Source organism: Mesoplodon bidens (genome assembly GCF_964165515.1).
Source record: "Mesoplodon bidens genome assembly, chromosome: 13".
NCBI classification, from domain to species: Eukaryota; Metazoa; Chordata; class Mammalia; order Artiodactyla; family Ziphiidae; genus Mesoplodon; species Mesoplodon bidens.
Window position 1 is genome coordinate 17,172,173 of NC_138169.1, and position 8,339 is coordinate 17,180,511.

The following is an 8,339-nucleotide window of genomic DNA, read 5'->3' on the forward strand; positions in this document are numbered from 1 at the left end:
CCTGTTGTCAGTTGGTGAGCAAGAGAAGAGACTAATGTCACTATGGCCTCCCTTCTTATAGCTGCCCCACTGCCCCAAGATAAGACTGTAGTGTTTGCTTTGCCCCCTGCTGACTCTGGGTTGGCCTTGAGTCTGTCTGTTGCAGAAATAATCCTGAACAACAAGCAAGCCCTGGCAGCTGGGGGGCATTGGAAGTAGTGTACATATTTGTCATCAGTGCTTTTGAATGAAAGGGATTATTTCTGGAGGTGCACATCTTGGAATCTTGACCCTCACACCCACCCCTTTGCACTCAGCCCAGCTTCATCATTTGTGTGTGTGTGTGTGTGTGTGGCAAAGCTGTCAACCCCATTGAACAACCGGGAGAAGGGGGATGGGAAGGAATTGACGGCTGCCTCCATGTTCTCTCATGTGCTTGAGTCTGGGCTGTGGGTCTCGTTGAATGGTTCCCATGAATTATGCACTTTGCTGATGAGGAAGCAGGTTCAGAGAGGTGAAGCAACTTGCCTCAGGTCACACAGCTAGCAAATGGCAAAGCAGGGGCTCAGACTTAGGTATGTCTGATTCTAAGGCACACATTTAATTTTTTCCCCACTACATCAATACCACTTCCCTCTCCCCATTCCCCACAGTGGGCTTGTAAGAAAACCCTGGGCTTTGGAATCCTAAAGGCTTGGATCTGACTTGTAGAATAAAAAGGGTTTTAGAATTGTCATACCAAAGGTCTAAATAACATTTTTAGGTGAAATTCACATTGTAAGACTTTAGTATTATTTATTTATATAGTTATTTATTATAATATTAACCATTTTATTTTAAAATTTTATTTATTTATTTATTTGGCCGCACCACGCGGCATGTGGGATCTTAGTTCTCCGACCAGGAATCGAACCCATGTCCTCTGCAGTGGGAGTGCAGAGGGAGTCATAACCACAGGACTGCCGGGGAACTCCTCCATTTTATTTTATTTATTTATTTTTTTTATTTATTTTTTTTTCTTTTTGCGGTATGCGGGCCTCTCACTGTTGTGGCCTCTCCCGTTGCGGAGCACAGGCTCCGGATGCGCAGGCCCAGCGGCCATGGCTCACGGGCCCAGCCGCTCCACGGCATATGGGATCCTCCCAGACCGGGGCACGAACCCGTATCCCCTGCATCGGCAGGCGGACTCTCAACCACTGCGCCACCAGGGAGGCCCCATTTTATTTTTAAAGTGAACAATTCAGTGGCATGTAGTACATTCACAGAGTTGTGCAACGACCATCTCTACCTAACTCTAGAAGATTTTCATTCTCCCCAAAGGAAACCCTGTCCTCATTAGCAGTCACCTTCCCCCAGCCCTCAGCAACCACTAATCTGCTTTCTGTCTCTATAGATTTACCTATTCTGGATATTTCACATAATATACAATATTTTATAATTGGTTTACTTGGTGCTCTCCCATTTGGTTCTTATGTGATCTCTGCAACAACCCTGTGAGTTACAGAGACCCTATTGTTTTATTTTCATTTATTTATCTATTCATTTACTTATTTTTCTTGAGCAGAGAATTCCCTCATGCCCTTCTGCCACCTGCCCCCACCCCGCCACAGCCTCACCTATAGTTTCACCTGTTATTAATATCTTACATTAGTATGTACTTTGTTATGATTAGTGAAGCAATATTGATATATTATCATTATCAAAAATAATGTTAGGGCTTCCCTGGTGGCGCAGTGGTTGAGAGTCCACCTGCCGATGCAGGGGACGCGGGTTCGTGCCCAGGTCTGGGAAGATCCCACATGCTGCAGAGCGGCTGGGCCCGTGAGCCATGGCCGCTGAGCCTGCGTGTCCGGAGCCTGTGCTCCACAACGGGAGAGGCCACAACAGTGAGAGGCCTGTGTACCGCAAAAAAATAATAATAATAATAATGTTAATAAACTGAGGTCCATAGCTTATTCAGATTTCCTTAGTTTTTTTTAATATAAATTTATTTTATTTATTTTTACTTTTGGCTGTTGGGTCTTTGTTGCTGCGTGCGGGCTTTCTCTAGTTGTGGTGAGCGGGGCTACTCTTCCTTGCGGTGTGTGGGCTCCTCATTGCGGTGGCTTCTCTTGTTGCGGAGCACAGGCTCTAGGCGTGTGGGCTTCAGTAGATGTGGCACGCAGGCTCAGTGGTTGTGGCTTGCAGGCTCTAGAGCGCAGGCTCAGTAGTTGTGGCACACGGGCATAGTTGGTCCATGGCATGTGGGGTCTTCCCAGACTAGGGCTCGAACCCCTGTCCCCTGCATTGGCAGGCAGATTCTTAACCACTGCGCCAACAGGGAAGCCCAATTTCCTTAGTTTTTACCACATGTTCTTGTTCTGTTCCAGGATCCAATCCAAGATAGCACATTATATTAAGTTGTCTCCTTAGGCCCCTCTGGGCCATGGCAATTTCTCAGACTGCCTGCTGTTGAGGACCTGGGGAGTTTGGAGGGCTACTGGTCAGGTGTATCCTCTATTGGAATTTGTCTGATGTTTTTCTCATGATAAGACTGGGGATTGGTTAATGGGTTTGGGGAAGGAAGATCACAGAGGTAAAGTGTCATTTTCATCCAATGGCTGTGTTAGGTTTGATCATCTCTTGTCTTGGGATGCATCTTGGGCACTTTCCAGATGAGGACACTTTCCAGATGAGGACACTTTCCAGATGAGAACTTCTAGATTAGGTTCAGCCTGGGGTGGAGCTGGAAACGGCCATGCCAAGACTTGAACCCACACCTGCCTCTTCCCACTGAGCCACTTCCCTCTGCCTTGGGCGAAGTTATGTTAGGTTATGTCATGTGTGAGTCAGAGCAGAATCGGTAATTCTGACCCTGTGACCTCTGCTCACACACGCACCCCATGATTCCAGCTCTCTGTACTTTTTTCCTTGAGCGTGCACTGGAGCCAAGAAAGAAGAAATCCATCTGGAAGGGCTTCCCTGTTTCATCCCAAATCCAGGAGCCCCAGGAAACGTCCTTCAGCTAATGCGGTAACACTGAAACAACATTTAGTAAGCAGATGGGGGAAACTAAGGCCCAGAAAGAGGAAGTGATTTATTTGCTTGGGCCTGACTCAGCCCCTATTTGACCCAGGGCTCATGCCACCCATCACTTCATGCTTGCCTGTAGACATTCTACAACTGTCCAATATGGTAGCCATTAGCCACAAGTAGCTATTTAAATTCATTACTATCAAATAATATTGAAAATCAGTTTCTCGGTCCCACCAGCCATATTTCCAGTGTTCAATAGCTACATGTAGCCAGGGGCTGCTGTTTTGGACAGTGCAAATATAGAATGTCTCCGTCATCACAGAAGGTTCTATTGGACAACGCTGCTCAGGATAGCATAGCACCTGTCCCAGTGCCGGCCCAGAGGTGTGGGGAGGAGGGCTGTGAGAGCTTCTGGAGAAAGAACAGGGTTAGCTCGGGACCCAACATCAGTCTGACAAATGGTTCTGCCTCTTCAGACCCCAGAATGAGTGAAGGCTGCCCAAGGAAAGGGGAGGCATGGCCAGCAAAATGCTAAATTCCTCTTATGTGGGGTTCTTTGGGGTGAGAACAAAACAGAGGAACAGGCACTGCTCCTGTTGGGGGTGGTCTGAGGAAGGAGGAGTAGCTGGTGCTACAAAGTCCTCTAAGGCTAATAGTATTAACTACCATTTACTGACCGCTAACTAGTCCAGGTCGCATGCTAAGAACCTGGCATAGACCTCTGAGGTAGGTCCAATGACAAACTCCACTTTACAGAAATGATGGAGGCTCAGAGAGGTTAAGTGACTGCCCCAATATCACACAGCAGGACCAAGATGTAAGTTAGATCTGCTGCTTATGATACCACAATATCACCCCATGACCGGGAATTGTAGTAGCAGGTGGGAGTGCCAAAGGCTCCTGGAGCAGAAGGAGGTTTAGTCCTGCCTGCTTCCCTCCTTCTCTCCCCCTCCCCCAGCCAGCTAGAGGCCTTCCACAAGGGCAGGCTGGACAAATTCCCATGTGCGATTTATGCCAGGGCTTAGGCAAAGCACCTGGTGGGAGAGGTGGAACCCTACTGGAACCCTCTCCCCCTGGAAAGAGATGTGCTAAATGTTACAATCCAAACTTCTGCAGGAGACACAGAGGTGGCAGAGGAATGGACCTGGCAGGTCACTGAGTAGCCCACCAGGCCACTATACTCTGTACCGTGACCCACTGCTGCCCCATGCACAGGTGTGTATGGTACAGCTTATCCTAGCCTGGGAAAAACACACTCTCCAGTGGAAAGAACAGCTAAGTATAGCTTCTTGACTCCTTCAGGTGACAACATACCCACACTCCAGCAAGGTCACACCTGCTCGGCCCCTTGGATACGGCTCCTGCTTCCCCAAAGCAGCTACCAGCTACCATTTGCTGAGAGCGTCTATGTGCTCGGCCCTGTGCTAAGAGTGCCATGTTGTTTTTCAGCCTAACAGCCATCTTCTGGCATAGTTATTGTTGTCATCATCTTCCCCTTTTTACAGATGATGAAACAGCTTCAGAGAGCTTAAGTAACTTACTCAAAGTCACACAGCTGGAAAGTGGTGGAGATAGGATTTGAACCTACGTGTTCCTGACTCTTAGTCCAGCACTGAGCCCAGTATGTGGCTGTTGGGAGGTTCCTAAAAGGCTTTAGGTAACACTGGTCTGGGTTCAATTTGGCTGGAGTCACCCTAAGGGGCTTATTCTCATCCCTCCTCTTATCACACCATCTCTGTCTCCAGTTGCATCTGAGCTCAGCTGAGAATATTTCTCAAACTGAGCACAACCACTGGGGAAACTGACCTTCTTCAGAGTCCAGGTCTTCAGAAACCCAGGAACTCTCCCCAATACTCCCTCCTCACCCCTTTCCCCATCCAGTCCCATCCCAAATCCAGCTCTCAAGCCACACCCTTCTTCCAACTTCCAACACCCTGGTCCTTGCCCCAGCATCTCTTGCCCAGATGGTTGCAGCAGTCTCCTTAGTGTCTCTGTGCTCCCCTCCACAATGGTGTCCCTCAAATCTGTTCCCTATTGTATAGGCTAATGACCTTTTCAAATGCAAACCTGATTACATCATGTCATCACTCTCCCACCCCATTGCCTAAAACCCTTCACACCTCCCCAGCTGCTCTTATATAAGAAACAAAAGCAGCCTAGAGGCCCAGTCTGCTCTGCCCCTACCTACCTCCTGGCCTGTAGTGGGGTGGGATACCCTCTTGTCTAGACGCAGTGGACCTTCTCTCAGCTCCTTGACTGACGTCCTCATGCTTCCTCCCATTTCAAGGCTTTTGCCCCTGCTGGTCTCTCCTCCTGGTATGCTCCTCCGCCCCCTCCCGCCCCCAGCCTTGCCTAGTTAATTCTTACTCTTCTCTCAGATCTCAGCAGAACTTGACGCCCCGCTACAAACCCAAATGAAGTCAGTGCCTTCAGGTGACTAATTATTCTGTTTTTCTTCCAGGGATGGAAGGGTTCTTGGGATACAGCGCTTCCTGTTTTCAAACCAGAAAAGTCCCCAGCAAAGTAGGACAAGTTGGTCACCCTCTCAGTGCCTAAGAGTGACTTGTGCACAGTAGACACTAAGGGAACCGCAGGGTGTGAACCGCAGCTGTCAGTCCCACTCGGGGGCGGGGGGCGGCCATTGCTGAGCCCCAATTATGCATTTCCGGGCACCTGGGGCAGCCTGGGATTAATAGCTGCTACTGTTTACCAACCAGTTACTTTGTGCCTTGCCTGGTGTTGAATCCTGTCAGCCCTCCCCGTTTAATTAACAACCACCCGAGTTACTCTTATGGTTCTCTTTTTAAATTTTTTGAGGTGAAATCCCCATAACATAAAAATATCCATTTAAAAGTGAGCAATTGGGACCTCCCTGGTGGTGTAGTGGTTAAGAATCCGCCTGCCAATGCAGGGGACACAGGTTCAAGCCCTGCTCCAGGAAGATACCACATGCTGCGGAGTAACTAAGCCGGTACGCCACAACTACTGAGCCTGCGCTCTAGAGCCCGCGAGCCACACCTGCTGAAGCCCGCGTGCCTAGAGTCCCGTGCTCTGTAATAAGAGAAGCCACCGCAATGAGAAGCCCGCGCACCGCAACGAAGAGTAGCCCCCGCTTGCCGCAACTAGAGGAAGCCCACGCGCAGCAACGAAGAGCCAACCCAGACAAAAATAAATTAATTAATAAATTTTAAAAAAAGAGCCATTCGGGCTTCCCTGGTGGCACAGTGGTTGAGAGTCCGCCTGCCGATGCAGGGGACGCAGGTTCGTGCCCCGGTCTGGGAAGATCCCACATGCCACGGAGCGGCTGGCCCCATGAGCCATGGCCGCTGGGCCTGCGCGTCCGGAGCCTGTGCTCCACAACGGGAGAGGCCACAACAGTGAGAGGCCCACGTACCGCAAAAAAAAAAAAAAAAAAAAAAAAAAAAGCCATTCAGTGGCTTTCAGCCCATCCACAATGTCGTGCCACCACCGCCTCTAGTTCCAAAATATTTCCATCACCCCAGAGGAAATCCCTTAACCATTAAGCATTTACTCCCCATTGCCTCCAGCCCCAACAAATCTGTTTTCTAACTCTGTGGCTCCTGGATATTTCATATAAATGGAATCTTATAATACGTGGCCTTTTACGTCTGGCTTCTTTATCATTCCCTTTAATAGATGGGGAAATTGAGGCTCAGAGAGGCAGAGGAAGCTCAGCGAGGAAGGGGAGGAGCCAGGTGTTGGAAACCCCACATCTAACGATTTGGCGATACCCACCTCCACCTGAGCTGCTTTTCCCACCTCACCCTCTTAGGATTCTCTGAGTTAAAGGCAAACCAGAGCAAGGGGTCTGATGCTAAGCTTAAAAAAAAAAAGTGGTAAAATGTACATAACAAAATTTACCGTTTTTTTTACAGCCCCTCACCAATTTGCTACTTTTCAATGTACAATCAGTGGCATTAATTAAATTCACAATGTTGTGCACTACCTATTTATAAAGCATTTTCATTATCCCAAACAGAAACTCTGGAACCACTAAGGAGTAACTCCCTACTCCCATTCTGTCTCTATGAATTTGCCAATTCTAGGTACCTCAAATGTGTGGAATCATACAGTATTTGTCCTTTTGTGTCTGGCTTCTTTCATTTAGCATAATTCTTCAAGGTTCATCCATGTTGTAGCACATATCAGTCCTTCATTCCTTTTTATGGCTGAATAATATTCCACTGTATGGAAAGACCATGTTTATCCATTCATCTGTTGATGGATACTTGGATTGTTTCCACCTTTTGGCTATTGTGAATAATGCTGCTATGAACATTGGTGTACAAGTATCTGAGTCCCTGCTTTCAATTCCTTTGGGTGTATACCCAGGAGTGGAATTGTTGGATCGTAATTCAATGTTTAGCTTTTTGAAGAACCACCAAACTATCTTCCATAGTAGCTGTGCCATTTTACATTCCTACTAGCAAGGCACAGGGGCTCCGATTTCTCCACATCCTCACCAACATTTGTTATTTTCTGGGTTTTTTTGATGATGGCCATCTTAATGGGTGTGAAGTGGTATCTCATCATCAACACTAAGCTTTTGAGGCTGATGAAGAAGTTGGAGATGGGAGCTGGGTCGAGTGGAAAGTGAAGATTATTCCAGGAGGAAAATAGGAGAAGTTAAGGGAAAACAGGGTATCGTTGGGGTACCTATACCTGAACGCACAGAGAGATGCAAGACACTCACAAGCTCAGGTCCGTTTTCAAATAATTTATTAGGAATTTAAAACTGAAAATAAAACCTGGAAAAAGAAGTTACAGATGTGGAGAGAAGAGACACCGGAGGGTGGTAACTTGCTGGCTTCGAAACACCGTGTAACATCTTTTTAAAAAATTTCCCAAACAAATCAGAAAACGGAATTCCAGGGCCCTGAGCCCATGGATGGGCCCAGTGGGGTGGGGGAATCACAGGAAGGGGAGGAGAGGGAAGCTAAGTCTCTTATGACTCAGCTCAAACGTGTAGAAAATAAAAAATAAAAACCAATAAAATGCAGCTTCTCTTTTATTAGGAAACATTTAAAAAAACAACGAAAAAAAAAAAAACCAAAAAAACACAAACAGCCGCGCATCTCGGTAACAAAGATTATTGCTTTGTGTTCTCAGGGCTAATAGGTTAAGCACCTCACACAGACAATTAACTCTCCAAAGGGGGTTTTCACAGGCAGGGACTATAATGGGGAAGGGAGCTTAGGACCCCAGCCTCAGACCTGGGGGAGAGGACACAGAGAGGGGGGACGACGGCAGGGGGGCGCCTCAGCCCTGCCATGCCAGCCTGGTCACTCGCTGTTCATGAAGAGTCACGACCTGAGCCTCTTTTT